Genomic DNA, 5,849 nt, shown 5'->3' with positions numbered 1-5,849 from the left:
TTTCTAGCATCTACTTGACCATACAGTCCTGGGTAAACAATAGATTTTAGATGTACCCTTCTGTTTTCTAAACACTACCGGTAATAAGTTACACAGATCAACAAAGGGCAATTTATCCATTAGGCAAACTATCAGCACAAATTTCAAAGACACATATAGACAATGACCTTATTTCACCCAAGATTCATCTAAATGTTAATATTCCGTTTTGCCCTGACAATTTGAGCCCCTGTTAACAGCAAATCATTTCTTATTCCTGAGGCTCACAGGCTGAAGCTCTCCAGAGTCTATTTTCTGCTCTTCCAGTTGTTCACAGAGCTGAGGGAATTGCCTGGGAGTCCTGGCCAACCTGAAAGCCCTCAGGGACTGTATAGGGGAATCATAAAGGTTGCTGTACAGCATGGCAAGTGTCAGACATGTGAGACTCATAGACTGATGCTTTGGGCTCTGCCTTTCTGTCTCAATAAGGAGATTCCTTTTCTCTGCAGATTGGGATTCCGGTAAGTTGCCTGTTTCTGCAATAATTTTAGTGCTGAGGGCTCAGGGAGGGTTCCAGGGTTCATGTCACGAACCATGCGAGCAGGAATTCACCAGCACAAACAGCTTGAACTGCTTAATGTTGTCAGAAACACCAAGGGATTTACCTGGAATAGTTGGAACTAAAAATTTATTAGAAATAGTTTAGACAAATATTTGTTTTTAAGATAAGTTCCTTGTCTCTTACTGTGTCCTTCTATTTGTCTCAGTAGCTTCCTTTTTTTTGGTCTATGTGTTTTTTCTTCTGGTTCACTCAAGTGTTACAATTCAGCAACTTCACTGGCCTCTTCAGAAGTGCAGCCAAGGCCTCTGCAGTGGGTATCTGTGTTACCAGATGTTTCACAAGAAGAATGGAATACACAGGATTTCACACAGTGGAAAGATTCTGCTCTCACATTCTGCCATTGGTGGGTCACTCTAGATTTACACTGACCTCCCTGAGAGCAAAGTCAGAGCCCCTGTGAGTTTTGGAATCCCCATCTCTCATGCCTTGTCTCAGAACGCCACAGAAACTGGGGGTTTCCCTCAGACTTTTCCAGCACCGTGGATAATAGTGCTCTCTGTAGCAGGATGTGAAGCTGGGAGTGATTTTCACAGCCGGGGGCCAAAATTAAATACTAAGGGTGAAATATTGTACCATTGAGTTCAATGGCAGAACTCCCAGCATGGCCTAAGTCCTCAAGTAAGGACTTAAATGAATGTCCTGATTCACACCGGCCATGAACCTCCAGTGAGTTCAGCTGGAGTTGTCCTATCACTGCTAAAGATGGAGTGAGCTCATTTGAACCAAAGAGGAGCTGGCAGGAGAGTTGCTGAAATCCTTAGAGATTCATAAAGTCATAGAAGATTAGGGTTGGAAGAGACCTCAGGAAGTCGTCTAGTCCAACCCCCTGCTCAGGCAGGACCAACTCCACTAAATCATCCCAGCCAGGGCTTTGTCAAGCTGGGCCTTAAAAACTTCTAAGGGTGGAGATTGCAACACCTTCCTAGATAACCCTCCTAGTGAAATAGTGTTTCCTAATATCCAGTCTAGACTTCCCCCACTGTAACTTGAGACCATTGCTCTCAAATCCCCCCTCACTCTCCTCTTCTTCAATCTAAACAAGCCCAATTCCTTCAGCCTCTCCCCATAAATCAGGTGCCCTGGTCTCCTAATCATTTTTGTAAATGAACAATTAGGATTTTTTTTTCAGAGAGAAAGGGAGGGTCTGGTTTCTCTGTGGCCCTGCATCTCTGGGTATAGAGAGGATGAGAAGCATCAAAAGGCAGGAGAAATAAAAGCAGGTTTCTGGCTTACAGGAAACCAGGCGGTGTTAGAAATCTCACTATAGGCAGTTCAGGGATGCACAATGTTTGTGTGTTTTGGTGGGAAGGGGGCGGCCAGTATGCACATTACAGTGGTAAAGATATCTGAAACTGGACAAAATAGGGAATGGACATCCTGCCTAATGCACAGAGCAAAGAGGCGTAATGAGGCCTCCTGGGATAGTGGGTGTCTCAGACTGTAATGGAATGTGGACCTCACTGTAGCAGACTGTCTCTGACCAATCCCCCTTCTGGACTATCCCTCCTCCCGTGAGCAGCCCTACAACAATCTTGTGGTAATGTCAGCAATTGCCAACATGGAACACCAGCCTCAGAAAGGGGTGTCTGGGTTTCTAATGGGCTGCAATACGTTAAAGCGTTTTGTCGTTTTGAGGTAGAGTTACTCACACTGGCTCCTTCTAGTCTCTACGTCCTCTCCCCTTCTCACCGGGTCTGTCCCTCTCTCCTTCCCTGCACAGCCTGAGCTGCTGCTGGGGTTCCCTTCACTGAATAGGTTCCTTTTCCCGGGTGCAGGCAGACACTGAGTTTAACTTAGTCTGAGGACGTATTTCTGGGAGCTGTCTCTGTGGGATCTGGCACCTGCTGATGGTCCCGGCTGAGGGGTAGCACGGTGTGGCAGGGCTGGAAGTTGTGAGGTGGGGAACATACATTGACAAGTGGCCAGCACTGGAGGTTCTGTGGCAGGGACTGGGATATATACAGTCAGATGGGCAGTACTGAGTGTTATGGAGGTGGGGAGAAGGGTATAAATGGACAAGCAGGCAGTGCTGAGGGTTGTGGGAGTAGGTAGGGAGATCTACACAGAGAAGCAGGCAGCACAGTGGTTTGTTGGGAGAGGCTGAAGGTGTAAAGTCTCAGTATCCATGTACATGTCCAAACCCTTCCTCATTCTCGCTTAGCTCATGGCCATATATACATCTTGTGGCAAGGAGTTCCTCATTCTATTTAGGCATTGGGGGAAGAAAGCATTCTATTTTTATCAGTTTTGAATTTACCACATTTCAGTTTAGTTGAATGTCCTCTTGACCTTGTGTTATGAGACAGGGAGAACTTATTCTCCATCTACTCTACCAGTGAGTATTTTCTCATATCTCCTCTTATTCATCTCCTCTGTAACATAACAATCCCAGTCTTTTCAACCTCTCTCCATATGACAGTTTCCCCAGGCCCTTGATCATTCTCATTGCCCTGGACTTAACCCCTCTAGTTCTGCAATATTCTGTGTGAGAAGGGTGCCCAGTACTACATAGAGGAGACCAGAGGAGGGTGAAATATTGACTGACTGATCTCATGCCATTGTATTTTCTGTATGGTTTCCTATCCTACTCTTCCTGGATCCCAATGTTTTGCTTAGTTCAAGCTTTTTCCTCCAATGGGCATATACATCACAGTTTATTGACATTGAAATTCATCTGCCATCTTGCTCCCTGTTGACTTGGCTTGTTCAGTTCCCTCAGAGGACTTCTCTGCACTTGACTCTGACCTAAATAGTCTGGTGCCACATGTAAATGTTGCCACTTCACTGATCACCTCCAGATTGTTGTTAACTATAAAATATTTATCATACTATTTTCTATAAAGGGCGTAACCCCCCTTCACTGCGCTTCTCTCCCTTTACAGGCATCTTGAGAATTTCTGAGCCCAACTGATGCATTGACCACCTGATGGCAGTTTTCAACATCACCCACTCTAACCATCCTAATGGGCATCCCTGGCCTGGAAGCTGCCCACATCTGGATTTCCATCCCTTTCTTTATATTCTACATTATCAGCCTGTTTGGAAATTTTACAGTTCTGTTTGTTGTATACAAAGAGCAGACTCTCCACAACCCAATGTACCTGCTGCTCTGCATGCTGGCACTCACAGACATTGCCACACCTACCTTTGTCGTACCAAAGGCACTGTGTATATTTTGGTTCAATTTGAAAGCTATTACTATGGGTGGCTGTCTCAGCCAGATGTTTTTCCTTCACACTGTTTCTCTTATGCACTCCACCATCCTTGTGACAATGGCCTTTGATCGTTACGTTGCCATATGTAACCCTCTGAGATACACCATCATCATCAATAACAGACGTATTGCTAAACTAAGGTTTGTGGGACTGATAAGATCTGTTCTCTTCATTCTTCCTCTGCCCCTGCTCCTGAGCCAGCAGCCATTCTGTGCAAATCACATTATCCCCCACACTCAATGCGAGCACACAGCTGTGGTGACGATGTCGTGTGGGGACATTAGAGTGAACAGGATATACGGCCTGGTGCTATTATTTGTAGTCAACATGTCAGACCTGACACTCATTGCCCTGTCCTATGGCCTGATCATCAGGACTGTCCTCAGAATCCCCTCCAAGAAAGCCCACCAAAAATCCCTCAACACCTGCACAGCCCACATCTGTGTGATGTTGACATATTGTACTCCCAGCCTCTTTTCCAACCTGACAAACCGGTTTGGTCAGGGCATCGCTCCCCACATTCACATCATCTTGGCTGACCTCTATCTCCTCATCCCTCCCATGCTCAACCCTATCATTTATGGGGTCAGATCCAAAGAGCTTTGTGACAAAGTGGGCAAATATATCTGCAGAAAATGATCACCATGGGTCACCGATTGAAATCTTTGTAACAAGAATTAGAAAGTATATGTCCTCATTAATCCAGAGTGCTCTGTCCATGTTTGGCTGAGCTCAGCGTTGTGGGAAATGTTACTTTTTTTTTCCATGTCCAATACTTCAGGAAGCCTGGACGATAACCAAAGACTAACATGTGAGCTGTAGCTCACGAAAGCTTATGCTCAAATAAATTGGTTAGTCTCTAAGGTGCCACAAGTACTCCTTTTCTTTTAACAGTAACAGAGTAATTTAATACAAAATATGGACATTGACTAGCATCACTTGCAGTATCTTGTGAATATTCTTCCACTGTGGCTAAACAACAAAGGAAAAGAAGAGGCAAAAAGGCATCCTTTAAAAAGTAGAAGTTAAATTCCATTGAGGAAAATAGAAAAGAACATAAACTCTGGCAAATGAAGTGTAAAAATAGAATTAGGAAGGCCAAAAAGAATTTGAAGAACAGATAGCCAAAGACTCCAAAAGTAACAGCTAAAATTGTTTTAACTACATCTGAAGCAGGAAGCCTACTCAATAGCTAGTGAGGTGACTGCATGATTGAGATGATAAAGGAGCACATAAAGACAATAACACAGAAACAAAATGAATTCTTTGCATCGGTCTTCATGGCTGAGGATAAGAGGGAGATTCCCAAATCTGAGCCTTTCTTTTTAGGTGAAAGTCTCAGGAACTCTGAGGTGTCATTAGAAGAGGTTTTGGAGCAAATACACACATTTAAAAGTAATAAATTGACAAGACCAATTAGTGTACTAGGAAGGATACGATTCAACATATTCATAAATGATCTGGGAAAAGGGTAAACTGGGAGGTGGCAAAGCTTGGATAACATACAAAACAACTCACGATAGTTAAGTCCAAAGCAAACTGAAAAGGTTTACAAAGGGAGCCCATAAAACTGGGTGACAGGGCAATAAAGTGGCAGATGAAATTCAGTGTTGAGAAATACAAAGTAATGCACATTTGAAAACATAATCTCAACTGTACATATAAAACGATGGGGTCTAGATATGGTGTTACCACTCAAGAAAGAGATTTTGGGGTCATTGTAGATACTTCTGTGAAAACATCCACTCAATGTGCAGTGGCAGTCATAAAAGCTAGCAGAATGTTGTGAATCATTAAGAAAGGGACAGATAATAAAACAGAAAATATTGTATTTCCTCTATGTAAACCCATGTTATGCCTCCATCTTTAATACTGCATGCAGATCCAGTTGCCTCATCTCAAAAAAGATATATGGGAATTGGAAAAGTTTCAGAAAAGGGTAACAAAATGGTTAGGGGTATGGAACGGCTTCCATATTGGAGAGATTAATAGGACTGGGACTTTTCAGCTTGGAAAAGAGAAGACTAAGGGGA

At 43.6% G+C, this 5,849-nt stretch overlaps 1 pseudogene; it reads left to right on the top strand.

Annotated features, from left to right (window-relative positions):
• The first annotated feature begins 3,527 nt into the window (after positions 1–3,527).
• On the top strand, positions 3,528–4,455 carry LOC140915289 (olfactory receptor 52E4-like; annotated as a pseudogene).
• The last annotated feature ends 1,394 nt before the right edge of the window (positions 4,456–5,849 follow it).

Source organism: Lepidochelys kempii, chromosome 1 (genome assembly GCF_965140265.1).
Source record: "Lepidochelys kempii isolate rLepKem1 chromosome 1, rLepKem1.hap2, whole genome shotgun sequence".
Classification (NCBI taxonomy): Eukaryota; Metazoa; Chordata; order Testudines; family Cheloniidae; genus Lepidochelys; species Lepidochelys kempii.
The sequence above is the reverse complement of the archived record's forward strand: the minus strand, read 5'-3'. Positions and strand labels throughout refer to the sequence as shown.